Raw genomic sequence first — 16,692 nt, 5'->3', positions numbered from 1 at the left:
TCGCCACCCGTTCTGCCTGGATATACCAAGCTTCCTCAGGCTGATCAAACTCCACATTCGTGAAACCACAACATATTTAAAACATAAGGAAAGCAACTCGAGCGAGCAGCTCCTCCCCCTACTCATCATCTCTGATCATGTGATCGCGTAATACCGCATGGATAGTCACATAAAGCGGGCCGCCATGATGGAATGACTATGTTGTCATTGTGTTCACTGTGAACACAAAACGCTGGCCATAAATTAAATGCCAGCAAAATATGTGAGTGTCGGGGAAAAGAGCTCTTCGTTCCACGCTACATTTCCTTAATTAAAATCCTAAATTTATCTACACATTTCCTTGTATCTAATTGCGCCAGTGCGCTTTTTTATACCATGAGTAGAACTTATCAACCTTGACGAGAGTCTCCCCATTACGACCCTGGGTTTGTAGTGATGCATGCTAAAACACGGCCCGGCAACAAGCTTCATTAAGAACCAGAGCTCTCCTTTGTATATACAGGTCACAGTGCCCTCTAGTGGAGAAAAACGATAGTTGTTTCAATCCAGATTTCAGCATAGTGCTATGCCATGCTAGGAATAATTTCCACTATGGTAGCATTTTACCTGTACAGTGCATTTCTATTTCGATTGTCAATCCTATTTCTGTATAATACATATATTCACCACAACAGACATGATTTCAAAACGTGACTCGTGCATATTCATGTAGGAAACATATGATTAATGATCTCATAAACATGGCGGCAAGACCACCGCAGAACCTTGGCAAAATGCACATACTAAAGGTTTTTACATATCAACATGATGTTAGATAATAAAGTGCAAGTGCAATCGACCCTGAGTTGTAATTAAATGCTACACAGCTGTAGTTAGACTAGACCATTGAACTAAACCCTTCCTTCATGTTGAAGAGACAGCACCAAAGAGATATAACAAAAATATCAACTGGGTTCCCGTTATTTCATACACATTCATAGACATAGATCAAATCTATTGGAGAAATACAAACATCTCTGGATCAATGTTGAGTCCATTAGGTCTTAAGGTGTCAAATTTACAAATTAGAGATGCCTCTAATTGCCTGAGTTTCAGTTCTCGGTTTCCCAATCTCTTATGTTTGGGAACATGGGCAAGACCAACAAATGACATTTCCATCACATTGCCACCATGTTTCTCTATAAAGTGTCCTGTCAAAGGGTTGGTTACATCTCCATTCTTAATGGCTCTATAGTGTTGGAGGATCCTGAGCTTGAGCATTCCTATGGTCGATCCATTGTAATGAAGACCACAGGTACAAGTAATATACTGCAAATTTCGTCAAGCAAGTCATTTTGTGTTTGTATCTCCATAGTAAACCATTAGAACTCACAAATTGAGTTTTCAATGCAAAACTGCACATTTTGCAATTTGCACATTTACGGAAACCTCCCAGACCCTGTGTCATAAAGTGACCCAACTTGGTGGCTTATGTGACTACCATACTCGGTAATAAAATATTCTTATGTTTAGGCGCTTTACGGTATGTCACATTAGGGACTTCATCTAGCACCTTTTTAAGATCAGGATCTGTCACGAGCACATTCCAATGTTTTTTCATAATAAGTTTAACATTATTGGCTTGATGATGTACCCTGTTACGAATCTTATCTTTTCCTTTTTCTTAATGGCTTGTGCCCCAAACAATTCTGATCTTTTTTTGACTTCTGCTTTGTTAAAGCAGTCTGTAACTACATTTTTGTTTTCGCCTCGTTTGACAAATCTTCTACCAATCTGCTTGGCTTCTGCCTGATAATCTAGTTCTTTACTACAAGCTGTTTTAGCTCTAAGGAACTCTCCATAGGGAATATCATTTTTTAATGGAATAGGGTGGTGGCTTTTAGCATGCAGAGTGGAATTCGAACTCGTTTCTTTCCTGAATAACCTCGATGTTAAACTATTATTTTCCACATTGAATAACACATCCAGAAAAAACAGTTCTTTTTTACGGTGTATACATGTTATTTCCAAATTGAGATTGTTATTGTTGAGAGTGTGGACATAGTTGAGTAGCTGAGTTTCGGTACCGTCCCATATGATGAACAAGTCATCTATGAAATGGTACCAGACAACTATGTGCTTTGTGAATTCTTCCATCTCTTCTCTCCAAGCTATCTGTGTCTCCCACCAACCCATATAAAGATTGGCGTAGGTCAGGGCCAGACAGGACCCCATGGCTGTTCCCTGAGTTTGTTTGTAAATGGAGGTACCATGTAGGAAATAGTTGTGCTCCAAGCAAAATTGGAGCATTTCCAATAACATTTTGTTGTGCTGACGATGACTAATGGATCTGAATTCTAAATAGTATTTACATGCTTCAATACCCGCTTTATGTATAATGGATGTATACAGCGAGACAACATCAAGGGAAACTAGGATGTATTGTGGTTCCCATTGACATTGTCTACTTTGGTCAGCAGGTCAGAAGTGTCTCGTATATGTGAGCTGAGACTGACAACAAACGGTTGTAGGAATTTAGAGGTATTTTCAAGTAGACTCCCTATAGAGGAGACTATAGGGCGACCAGGTGGATCAGTAAGGCTCTTGTGGATTTTAGGATTAAAATAGATTAGTGGAGTAACTGGAAAAGGATTTTTTAAGAACCAGTATTCCTCATCACTTATCAATTCCAGGTCACACGACTTTCGTAACATTGAGTAATATAATAAGTTGGTTTCCAACAGTACACCATTTTCTACCACTATGTAGTTACTGGTGACACTCAATTGCCTCATCGCTTCCATGTTGTATTGATCGCTGTCCAAGATCACTATACCATCCCCTTTATCTGAGGGGCGTATGACTATGGTGTGGTCGTCTCTTATATTCTCTAATGCCTGATGTTGCAAGTAGTTAAGATTTCTAGATGATGGAGGTATCTTCACTGGCAATTTCTTCAGGTCTTTCATAACCAAACTTTCAAAGGTGTCAATAGGGCCACACATGATGTTTGGACAAAAAATCGATTTAGGTTTAAACTTGCTAGGGCAGGTAATGTCTGTGGGTATCCCAAATTCTCTTTCCAATGTTGCATTGTCCAATGTCGATGCTAACTCCCATTCAGATTCAAGTTGTGATCCCATATTCGAAAGACATATTAGGCTTGTCATGTCCTTGTCTGTGAGGGGAGATATCTCTCTACTGGATGTTTCTCTGTTTCTAATTCCTTTGTTAACCTTTGTTGCATGAAATTTAGTTAATTTTAACTTTCTAAGGATTTTGAAGAGATCCACCCTCGTAGATGTATAGTCATTGAGGTATGTGGGGCTGAAGGATAGGCCTAGGGATAATACCGAGTTTTCTTCTTAGGTAAATCTTCTAGAAGATATGTTAAAAATCTTTAACTGTAAGTCTTCCTTCCTCTCGGTCTCCCCCTCGGATTGTTGCCAGATCGTGTGATCATACTTGATGCATCGCTTGTGCTGGCGTCCCCGCCTCGTCCTCTTTTTCCTGTTTTTCCAGCTGCATCTCTTCCTTTTCCGGAATATAGACCCTTTCCCCTCTTGTCCATTTTGCTGTCTAGATGCAGTAGTTTGAATTTCTCTAAAAAATGGAGCCTTTTTGAGGTAGCTCCATCTGTATCCAAGGTGTCTATCTCTGAACTGCTAGGTTCTTCTGACCCTGCAGCAGGAGGTTGAATATTGGTTGCCATTGGCTCAAGTCTTTGTTTGACGGGGGCATCGAAACATTTGGCAAATGTATATATTCTGCCCTGTTCATTTGCCCTGTTCATAATCCAAATGATCTCTTTTGAATTTTTGTTGTTTTCTTATTCTAATTTCACCCTTATGTCTTTCAAGGTTTTCATTCACTCTTGGCATACGTTTCTTACATTCATTCCCATCTTCAGAGGTAAACATTTGTTATTCCATCTCCTCAATATCTTTTATGAGCTTGAGTCTGTCAGTTTTGGCATATTTAATGAGGCTCTCAATCATTTTAAAGGAACACTTGTTGGTATGTTGCGTCCATTCCTCTATTAGTCTAGGATCTATATCCTCAAACGTGGGAATAGTTTGAATTCTTAGACCTCTTGGGATGCGTCGGACTTCTAAATATGTTTGGAGCATCATCGCCTCCCACCACTTAGAGATTTCCTTTTTCTTTATTTTTTCTAAATTGTCTAGTTTCTGCTGCACGGTTCAGCTTGCTGGTAAGCTTCCATCTGTCACGTCTGCTGTGACTGCTTTATCATGGTTAAAAAGAAATTGTGCCGCTGCTCGTCTTTTTGCTTCAACCTGATCTGCCATCTTCGTTGGTTTGTAAAGAAGGTGGTATTTCTACAGAAAAACTGAGCAAGTAGGAGCTGAAAAAATCACTCTCCCCTATGTACACTCTCACTCCGCTACACGCGGCTGAGGTGCGCTCAGTTGGTCTCCCCAATTCCAGTTCAATTGTCTCTAAAAAGTTTGTTTCCTCTTCATAAATCTGGAATTTCATCCAAGAAAATTAGGGTGCTACACCATAGCAAAATGAAATGTCAAAATAAGTTTTTGCATTTGCACAGACTGAATGTCTTAAGCCATGGGAGGCGGCATCTAATGGCTATATATGAAAAAACAAAGTAGCCAAAATAGTGCACTGCCTAACTCGTAGCTGGTGCTAGGGAAGGGAACTTTGGCTAAGCTCCTAAATGTATAAAAACACATGTAAATGGTGGGTTGTAGCACTACAAAAAACCCCCCACAAAACATGCCACAGGATTTCCCAGCACACAAGACCAAAACACCTTCTTACAGAAATACTTTGTTTTTATTCATTATAAAAACAAACAACCACTGTGCAAATATGCAATAAAGGGCAGGTATAAATCAAAAACCTCCCCATGGCATACAGGTTAAGCAACACTCACCCCCCAGGGTGGAAAATCGCCACGCGTTCCGCCTGGATATACCAAGCTTCCTCTGGCTGATCAAACTCCACATTCGTGAAAACACAACACATTTAAAACATAAGGAAAGCAACTCGAGCGAGTAGCTCCTCCCCCTACTCATCATCTCTGATCACGTGATCGCGTAATACCGCATGGATAGTCACATAAAGTGGGCCGCCATGATGGAATGACTATGTTGTCATTGTGTTCACTGTGAACACAAAATGCTGGCCATAAATTAAATGCCAGCAAAATATGTGAGTGTTGGGGAAAAGAGCTCTTCGCTCTACGCTGCATTTCCTTAATTAAAATACTAAATTTCTTTTCACATTTCCTTGTGTCGAATTGCGCCAGTGCGCTTTTTTATACCATGGGTAGACCTTATCAACCTTGACGAGAGTCTCTCCATTACGACCCTGGGTTTGTAGTGATGCAAGCTAAAACACGGCCCGGCAACAAGCTTCATTAAGAACCAGAGCTCTCCTTTGTATATACAGGACAGAGTGCCCTCTAGTGGAGAAAAACGATAGTTGTTTCAAACCAGATTTCAGCATAGTGCGATGCCATGCTAGGAATAATTTCCACTATGGTAGCATTTTACCTGTACAGTGCATTTCTATTTTGATGGTCAATCCTATTTCTGTATAATACATATATTCACCACAACAGACATGATTTCAAAATGTGACTTGTGCATATTCATGCAGGAAACATATGATTAATGATCTCATACACATAGCGGCAAGACCACTGCAGAACCTTGGCAAAATGCAAATACTAAAGGTTTTTACATATCAACATGATGTTAGATAATAAAGTGCTTTATAAGCAATACATGTTACTATCATTACACTCCCATAAAACAGAAAAACAGAACATTTTTGCCATCTATTTATAACAACATTTTCCTGGAAAACACTCTCTCATTCGTTGTTGTCTTCTATAAAGTTATATTGCTGAGAAAAAAGTTAATGAAAGCTGATTGATACTTCACATCACATTGCGCTCTGCTCCTCTTCTCGGTGGGAGCAGGTGCTCTTGTCCCTGTGCACATCAGTGATGTAAACCCATCATTGGCAGCCTTTGATTTTAACAGCAGTTGGTGTTGCGTAGGTCACTGTGTGAGGACCTGTGAAGTGCTCCTTTTTCCACTTTCTAGCATAGTTCTTTATAAACAATTGTCCCATGGATAGATAAGTGCTGCTTACGGAATGTCCCTTGCCTGCTCGCCACTGTTTTGCTCTGTCTGAGTTATTGGATTTGTCTTTTGGGATATATAGGCATGAGATTTTGTATGTTCTGTATGGTACACATGAAATTCCTCCCCCAATATGTTAGAAGAACAATTAGCATCAGAAAGTGTGCGTGCCGGAGATATAGGTGCATGCATTCTTCTACCAGTAACAATTTCATGTGGAGTGAGATGATGATCTCCTCCAGGCGAATTTCACAAAGAAAAAGTGCAAGACATAAGCAGTGCAACAAAGACTTACCAAGCATTTGTGTTAGCTCAGTCAAATGCTCTTTTAGTAAGCCATTAATTCTATGAGCCAAACTGTTTTCTTGCGGGCGGTAGACAGTGCACAATGTGTACCAAATCCCCAAAGGACAGTTATTGCCTTAATCAAATAATTTGCGAAATGCTGACCATTGGCACAACAAATTCCATCCATAATCCCCCAACTTGGGAACACCTCCCTCACCAAGAATTTCACCACTGAGCAGGCATCATTATGGGCACAGGGACCAGCCTCTAGCCAACGTGAAAATGGGCACACCACAGTAAGCATGTATCTATAAGACATACATCTGTCTTGGATATTGACATAGGCGATATGCAATTGACAGAAACACTCTGGAAAAATCTTCTGACAAATCATACAATTATTCACATTTTCATATGCATTTGGCAAGAACCAGTCTTCAGTCATCACCACTCTTTAGTTACATGGGCGGGGTAGTAAAGCTGCTCAATGCCACCTTCAACAACTTTTTTGGCATCACCACTTTGCGTGTGCTTTCATGCCCCCAAATTAATTCCGCTGGAGACAGAGAGTACTCTCTTTTCTTTCATAACTCTTTTTCATAATTTGGTGCTTCTCCCTGTAACTCTAGTATTTGTATTATTGGGGTTGCATTAAATCTTTCAGGCAGTGTATATTTTCCTTTGTTAGCAGTATATTTTCTTCTTTGCCAGGGAACAGCACGCCAGTCCCTTCTGGCAGATATGTTGCTTCTTTCGCTGCTTTGTCTGCTTTTTCATTACTCAGTGAAATGAAATCTTGCTCTCCTGCATTGCCTTGCACTTTAATATTGCCAATTCGACTGGGAACGGCAGTAATTCCACTAATTTACTGAAAAGTGCTGCATGTTGTACTGGTGTACCATCACTTCTCTTGAATCCTCTTCTTTCCCACATTGCTAGTCCTGAATGTACAGTGGATGTTACATACGTAGAGTCTGAAAATATATTTACTGCTTGCCCTTCTGACATATGTAGTGCCTCAATTAATGCCACTAATTCTGCTGCTTGTGCAGAGTAGTGTGCTGGCAATCATGTCTGTGAATACACTATCAACTCTCCTTCCTTTGTATTCCATTTTTCTGTCCCACTACTGCTGAACCAGAATGCCTTTGTCAAGAATATGGGTAGATACTTGAGCTCCTTTTAATAAAAATCATGTCCCTTCCTTCAATTAATCTTTGACCAAGGGGTTCCCTTCATTCCTGTCCATGCATGCCACACAATTGTGTGCAGAATCTCCTTCCTCAATGGGCTCTGTAATGAATTCTGCTGGTTTTACCGTCATGCATCTTACAATTTATATTGCAGGGTTTGTCAGTTGATTTGGACCTTTTTAGTACCGTGACCAATTCATGTTCCACATACAGAATTATGAGGCATCCCATTATTATTGTTGATCCTTTCTGTATTGCAAATGCAGCAGCAGCAAGTGCATTCTCACAAGGGAAATATCCTTCCATCACTGGGTCTAGTGAACCACTGTCATATGCCAGTGGCGTGTGTCCCTTCTTTTGTGTCAATACAGCTGTCATTACTTTACCGTCTAAGTGAGACAACAAATTAAACTTTTCTTTGTAATTGGGTGTGGCCAATATTGGTGCATTTGCCAGTTCCATTTTGAGCTTGAAATAATTCTTATTCAACTCAGCTGTCCATTTTATGTTACTTTGTTTTTCTGAGCTTCTTTAAGTGCCTGGAGGAGTGGTCTGATTTATGTGGAGTAATCAAAGACCCATGCTCTGCAGTAATTGCATAGAACCAAAAACTGTTGCATCTCTTTCATTGTCTTTTGTTCAGGTGTTTTATGTATTGCTTCAACCCTTTCTGGTGTTATTTTTCTCTCCTTTGCTGATACAATATGTCCCAAGTAAACCACTTCTGTTTGGCAATACTGCAATTGTTCTCTGTTCACGTTGTACCCCTTGTCAGCCAGCAATGTCTGTAGTGTCACTGAGTCCTTTCTGCACTCGTCTGTTGTTGTGCTGCACATTAAAAGGTCATCCACGTATTGAATCCCTGTACTGGTCAATTTCCCAAATCCATTTGTATTACTCTGTTAAATATACTGGGCCCCTCGCAGTACCCCTGGGGCATTCTTGTATCTTCAAATCTTGTCCCCTGATAACGATTCCTGGACTCTGGATGCAGGGCAATGGAGAAGAAAGCATTCTTCAAATCCACTACTGTGAAGTATTGTGCCTCTGCTGGAATACTGCAGAAAATTGTCACTGGATTTGGAACTAGTGGAAATTCTGCTTCTTGATGTGGTCAAGAGGGTGGCTATCCTGTATGAATCTCCATGCCCCGCCCTTTGATTATTTAAATGGATTGCGGTATTGCATAGTGATGTAGACCTCTGTTGGATAACTTGCTGCCTTAAGGCATGCAGTGTCTCATATATACCCTCATCTGCTTCTCATGAAAGGGTGTTTTGCTTCACTGCTTCTATGTCATTTCATCAACACTGGTTTTTACGACAGGTGTTTTTTCATGGAGATTTTGCAGAAAATCCATCGACTTTTTTCACATTAGTTTTGTGGGGCTCCCCCCCAAACCCTGCATCCAGTCCTGATTTATTGTTATTACTGACCCCCCAACACTTTATATGCCCTTTCACACCCCAGCAAATAAATTTGAAACATTTTTTGGCAGAAACAGTGCGAAAAAACATCCGTCCTTAAAATGGGTGTCTAGGAAAGAACATTGTACCGCTTCACTCATGGTAGCAGTGCTGCTCGCTTTATTTTAATGTGCACTGCTCCCACCCCCTTCAATATTCCTACATCATGGGGTCCTTTGGAACTTTTTCCAAATCCTCCTGAATGTAGTTTGTTTCTGTTGTCACCAATTATGTCATCTGGTGCACTGCTCTTTTCTTTTTCTGTAATGGATAGGTTATGCTCATCTGAAACACTACCTCTACCTCCTCTTCATCTTTTTTTTTTAGCAAACACCTCTGTGTCTTTTACTCCTGTCAGTGTCAGTGTGGGATTGATGCAAAATATTGAACACCACTCCATGTTATCGCCATCTGTAGCAACTAATAAGATAATTTCCTTTTCTCACTACCACTTCCTCTAGTTATAGCAGTGTGTGTGTGTGTGTGGCTGGTGTTATTGTTGACAGACACTGTGGTCTGAATACAAATTCATATGAGAGTCAAAAAACCTTTCCTTGTATCCCTGAGACACATCATAACAGTACTTGGACTCCCCAGAAGAACACCTCTGTATGTTTAGGTATCCCTCTTAATGTGCTGTGTGCTTAGTACGCTTGTATCAACACTGCCACCCTGGCTGGGTACATCCCAGGTGTGGTGCACACCATCCCTTTTCTGAAAATTATATGGTGGCATTTAATTTACCTCTTCCTAGTATGTTGATAGGTGTGCCCTTTGAATACAAAAATGGTGCTGCGATGTGTTTCATTCCTATTGCAAGTGGCAAATCTTTTGTTAGAGGAACCATTAGAATGGTCCCTGAAAATCTTTGCATGTCCAATTTCCTGTTCAATTATGTGAATCCCTTTAACTTTTATACATGATCTCATTGCCCCACTATCTATGAGAAAGAAACATCTACCATGTTCTATTTGAACTGCTACCTCTGGCTCCTCTTCAGGGTCTTCAGTTACTGCTAGGACAGGACCCTCTTGTACTTCCCATGGGCACCCCTATTGGGTAAATGTGTTTGTTGAAGATGTGAACGGATTACCACCCACCACTGTGACCCCATTGTACTCAGGCACCTCATTCTGTCCCAATATCATCACCTTCTCTTGTATTTGTGCCTATGCTGGTGCTTGAAGTATGCTTACTGTACCCAGCATTCCAGCTATCACTCCACCTCCGCTGGTGCTTGTCCCTGTGTCGTTACAACCTGTGTCTGTGTGGGTTGCAATTGCATTTGCTGCTGTGGCACAATTTGCATCTGTTGCTGTGGTATCATTTGCATCTGCTAAGGTTGTGTGTTTGTCTGCATATATGGCTGCTTTTGCTGCACTCCTTCTTGCTGTCCTGTTTGTGGAATGAGTGGGCATGTTTGGGCAAAGTGAACAAAGTTGCTGCACACAAAGCAATGACCTCCAATACGGGGTCCCATTCCCCTATATCCGAAATCCCGTTCCCAGTCCCCTTGTATAATCTCCCCTTCCTGTCTGATAGTGTCGCATGTACTGATTTACTCCTCCAACATATGCAAATCCAGGCTGTTGTGTATTTCTAAATCCAGACGGCTGTTGCATCTATTGTACCCACCATCGTTGATTATATAGTGCTTGCGTGTATCTTCCTTGCTGTGTTACCACTGCTATTGTATGCCCCCCCCTGTTGGGCGGGTGGAAAACTCACTGGTCGCATGAGCACTGCCCCTCCGTGCTTATTTTGGCCAGTTTTTTTTGCACTCATTTCTTTTGAGCGTTTACCACATTGTCTGCGGTCTCTTTGTCTTTTCCTGTTTTCTTTTTTATTTATTTATTAACATTTTTGTACCGTGCCATGTGCCCGTAGGCCTCAGGGTGCACATGAAAAAAGGCAAGACAGACTACGGCAAAGAGTCAGACCAGGGAGAGCAATGAAAAGAGTGGCATATTAGTCAGGACTGAGATTAAAAAGGTTAATGGCTTATTTAAATGAAGAACAGTCATTAATAAGACAAATGGAGACAGGAAGAAAGTTCCAGAGAAGGGGTGCTTGAACATCGAAACTTGTCCCGCCAAAATGTACCAGTCTAAGGGCCTCATTACGAGAAGTGTTCTAAAAACGGGATCATTCCTGGCAGGGAGGAATTAGTGGGTCTGTGCTCGTTTGATGCCGCTAATAGCAGCTGATTACAAGTGCGCAAGCACGCGGGAACCCCATGCCGGTAATGGCCATATTGCCATGCCACTAAAGGCCTTTCAACCCCCCGATAGTGCCATCACAGGACCCGTCGACACAGCCTCCGCCTATGAGGCACCCCTTAATACCGACCCGGTAATAACATCATGCTAATATCGGGCTCGTAATACCGGACCCGGACGTGACGTCATCACGTCGGAACGGGAAATGCGCTGGCGGCCATCTTTAAAAACACAATCCATTGCAATCCTCCCAAACCACCAGTGTTGCAACCAGAAAATCCAACCCCCGCCTGCGCAAGAAGCGTTTTTCTGATGAGGAACTTAACATGTTGGCGGACACCCTTGCTGCCCATGCTGAGGAGATAAACACCCATAACCTCAAAAGGGAGGCGCAGCAGAGGAAGAAGGAGATATGGGAGGAGGTAGCCCGCAAAGTATCTGCAGTCGGCACCACGCCACAGACAGTCAAAGACTGCAAGAAAAGGTGGGATGACCTCCGCCTTAGGGTACGCAACATCGTGGCCAGCAATCGGAGGCAGGCCAATGCCACAGGCGGGGGTGCCCACTCCACGACAAAACTAATGTGCTGGGAGGAGACATGTAGTACTTCATTCAGACGGAGTCTATCGAGGGCTTTGGGGAGACGGGTGCCGCAACATCTGGAGATGGAGGTGAGTGACCCTGCAGACCCCAGTAGGGCAAACCATGACCTGGCACAAGTGATCTGGAATAGAGCCTAGGCAAGGCAATGCATGTTCCAACACACACACATCAACATGTCCATGTCCAGATGGAGGCCCAAACCCTGGCACACTGGAATGCATGCTGAGTGCCAATCCTATTACCAACAGACAGCCAACACACAGGGAACATTCCCACGTCATACATCACACAAACCCCAATACAACGGCATGCCACCTGCCATGCAGCATTCCTGAATTGAGACGTCACGGCAAATACCAAAATGCCCCCCTTCAAACTACCCTGTGTGACACACCTGTAAGATATGAATGCATGATATATGAAAATCTCCACAGCACCATATAATGCATCTTGCATGTAAGACCATCACTGATGCCCTGCATCTCTTCTACCCCCCAGGCACTGATGGAGAAGATGGCAGTGAAGACCCATCCACGCCCCGGGCCAAAACAACTGCCACTGGCAAAACTCCCTCCGAGGCAGCCTCGCAGCCCACACCACCAGCCAGGGCAAGTGCACAGGCCATGCCGGCACATGACGGCCCCACAGCTACAGATGAGACCGGAACCACAGAGCTGGCAACACCAGCGGAAAGGGAGGTCAGTGGCACCCATTCTGCAGCAACTATTTCCGTGGGCGAGGCAGCAGCCACAGCCCCACTGAGCGACATCGACATTGGAGCAGAGGAGTATGTGGATGAGGAAGGCCTAATCCATGTGGCACGTCCACACACCCCAAGCCCCCTGTCCACCCCCAAACCCCACACTCAGGCCACACCCTCCAGCACCATTACGGATCCTGCACTCCACAGTTCCGACCTCAGCATCACCCCCGAGGCCAGCCCTGTAATTGGACGCCCGGCCGCAGCACCCTCAACCTCTGCTGCTTCCACTGACTTTGGGGCATGCCTATCAAGGGTGGAGGCAAGGCAGAACTCCATGCTGGAACTTGTTTGGCAATATGTGGCTGAGGGAGAGGACACAAGGTGAGAGATTGCGCAGGCCATTGCAGGGAACACTGCCACCATAAATGCCTCTGCGGTCATGATGCACAACAGTCTGGGGGCCGTCACACAGGTCCTGACCGCAATACAGCAACATATGCAGCAGCAACTACCGGCGCCAGCCATGCCAATCACTACGATATCAACCACATCCACCACACCCTCATCCTCTGCACCCTCCAGCCCTGTGCGACAGACAAGTCGTAGTGCGAGGCAGTCGGAAATGCTGCCCCCCAGACACTAAGAAAGCACGAAAATAGTGTGGAACAACAATGGGAGTGGGGGAGGTGCTGTCGGTGGTGTGTAGGGGAATAGGGGGGTGTTCCTGGGGGGTATGGATAGTTCATTGGGGATATGGGGAGTTCTATGGGGAGTATGGGGAATTCATTGGGGGTATGGGGAGTTCATTGCGGGTATGGGGAGTTCAATGGGGGTATGGGGAGTTTTGGTGTGTTGGGGGAGGGGTGAGGTGGGAGGGCATGTGAGTGGTGGAGGGGTGAGACACTTTTCTATAGTTTACATTAATACACCCGTTGTGTAAAACATCATTCAATGCCTGGACATTGTTCATTTCATGTGTATTCATTTTATTCATGACAGTGCACAGTGCCCAACTCCCCACATTCCCTGTGTGCATGTCCACATGGACCCAGTGTTCAGTGTAGTACTGACACATATCCATCAACTTCCCTGTGGGTCAGATGTATTCGTCAATCAGTGATTGGCGTACAGCACGGCCATCTTGTTCATCATGTACTGGCAGGGGTGCTGCTTCTCCTCCGTCTTTATCCTCATCATCCTCACCCGGTGCATGCATGTCAATGTCAGGTGGCAGTGGTACATTTCTCTGGACGCAGATGTTGTGCAGCATGACAAAGGCCATGGTGATCTTTGCCACCTTCTCAGGCCTATAAAGGAGTGCTCCACCAGACCTGCTTAGGCAGCGGAATCGCGCCTTCAACAGGCCAAAGGTCTGCTCAATCACAACACGGGTACGGGTATGAACCTGATTGTACTCCTCTTCATGGCTGTTACGCGGGTTCCGACAGGGGTAAGTAGCCACGGCTTCAAGGGATATCCTACATCACCTGCATGGGAGTACAGAGAGGTCTGTGTGAGTCATTCTGAGCTGCCACCTTCAGGATTCACTGCCACGTCCGCAGCTATTTGCTGTTGACATGCACGTGTCCCTGTATGAATGCACACAGATTATTTGGATGTTTGTGTACTGCAATATGGTCTGCTAGTCTGGATGGTGTTGTACAGATGATGCAGGGTGTGCACTTGCATGCTGATGCGGATGTACTGTGGATGCGGAACAATGTCTTACCTCCCATGATTGCAGTGTATGCTACACTGTGCCTAATCGCACTAGCCACATTGGCACAGTTGTAATCATGTTCAGTCATGCATCGCTTGACAGACCCATGGTGGCCTGGTTGTGCATCTTACATGTTGTCATTGATGTACGGCATTGGTCCATGTTCGGGTTGGGAGGTTCAGGTCAGAAGTGTCTAGCTCTGAGTGCATTGTCCACTCAGCGCCCATTCCCACCCTGGTGGAGTATGCATTACCCCATTCCCACCCAGGTGGAGTATGCATCCACCCACAACACAACCCCAATGCCCTGCCATGGGCCAGTCAGGCAACTCACCAAGCAGCCAGGCACGTCATCCAGCATGTCGCTCCATGTGACGGGGTAGCGTGGAGTTACGCAGCACCATGGAATCAAGTGTCGATCTGGGATATCGGGAACAACAATCTGTGATGATCTTGCTGGAGTCACATACCATCTGCACATTGATGGAGTGGTATTGCTTGCGATTGTGGTACACTGCCTCTATGGCATGAGGGACTACCAATTCAACATGGGTGCAGTTGAGGGCACCGACGCAATTGGGCATGCCTGTCAGTGCATGGAAGCCTACTTTGGTGTCAGCAATCTCCTGGGCAGTCCGTGGTAGGGCTATGTGGGTGCTAGCGTGCTTCAGGAGGGCATCCAGCACTTGGGTCAGCATGCGTGAAAAGAGTGGTTAAGATATACCATGCAGCTGGCCCACTGTGTGCTGGTAGGTGCCTGTGGCCAGGAAGTGGACCACATACACCACCTTTAGTAGCGGGGGGATGGCAGTGCGTATCTCAATGAGGCTGACGATGTCGTCATGTATCATGTCCACAATGGTGGTGATGGTGGCCCGGTCCAACCGTTACAGGGTGTGGATCTACTCAGGGGTTAGATTGAATGGACTGGGTCTGATGCGAGGGATTGGTGGCTGCCTACGAGGTACTACTGGCTGCACTGGTGGTAATTGCTGGTCCTGTCTCACCCTCCTTCTCCTCCACCGTCTCCTCTGTGCTGCCTGTTGTTGCTGCTGTAGTTGTTGTTGTAGTTGCTGTTGTTTCTGTAGTTGTAGTAGTACAGGCATGTCCTCCAGCCCCATGATTGCAACAGCTATTGGTATAATTTTGGTGTGGGAAGGGGTGTGGTGTGTGGGTGTACTCCTTTTATGCTGGGACAGGCTCCATTGACTCCACCTGTGGTGATTGTGTGCACCTGTGGCAGTTGCCTTCACTTCAGGTTGCTATATACGGGTGGTCCGCATTGCCTGTATTAACGCCGTTGTGAAGGCCCTATTTACCGCCTTCGGGATGCCGGTAAGTGCATGCCCGCGTTACTTGTGATGTCCTCCTATTACCGGCATCCTGGCATTTCCTCCACGAAGGGGCGCATGTACGCGCACAAGCCGGTATGAAGGGGCACGGTACGGGCGGTGGCGGTATTGGCAGGTTGTCTGGTCATATTGGCCGGACCGTTAACGATGCCGGTAATACCATTCTGCCTTCTTATTTTCATTACCTCGATTCTCGTAATGAGGCCCTAAATCTTGGTAGAATAAGTGTGGGTATTGCAGATCACCGAATATTTCTGGTAGATATCTTACCTTTGGTACAATCAGATAAGTATGTAGGACATGACAAGGACAAGCATTTATGGGCCAATGTTAATGTGAGATCCTTTGTTTCACGGGAAGCCAATGTAGGGCTTTTAGAAACGTGGAAACATGTAAACGTCGAGAAAGATCAAAAGTTACGCATACTGCATTATTCTGTGTGACTTGAAGGGCTCGAGTGTTCAGAGCGGTGGTGCCATCCAACAGACTGTTGCAATAATCAAGCCTGGAATTGATTAAGGCATTGGAAAGCAGAGCACAATTTTCAGTGGTGATAAAGGGATGAATATAGTGTATACCTTTGGTGATGAAGCTGCATGTGGACCGGATGTAAGATACGTGGGGCTTCATAGATAGTTCATCATCCAAGAATACTCCTAAAGTTTTAACCATCTTGGAGACTGGGATAATATGACCCACAATAGAAAAACTAGAGTAATCAGATGTAAGCTTGCACCAGCCAGCTTTGGTGGCTACAATCATAAGTTTGGTCTTCTTACAATTGATGGCCAGAGAGTAACGGGCCATTCAATTCTGATAGTCTTAAGGGCCCAGGGGTGCTGCTGGTAGTGCCCGCTGAGCTGGAGAACAAACTGGGTATCATCAGCGTAGTTAGTATATTGGACTCCCAGACTGCTCACCAAATCCAGATAAGGCCGGATGTAGATATTAAACAGGAGCAGGAACAAACAGCAACCCTGGGGGACACCGCAAGTTTGTGAAATGGGAGAAGAGTGTTCATTTCCTACTCAAACCCGTA

The sequence above is a fragment of the Ambystoma mexicanum genome, chromosome 8 (genome assembly GCF_040938575.1).
Source record: "Ambystoma mexicanum isolate Mex_15411 chromosome 8, UKY_AmexF1_1, whole genome shotgun sequence".
Taxonomy (NCBI): Eukaryota; Metazoa; Chordata; class Amphibia; order Caudata; family Ambystomatidae; genus Ambystoma; species Ambystoma mexicanum.
The sequence above is the reverse complement of the archived record's forward strand: the minus strand, read 5'-3'. Positions refer to the sequence as shown.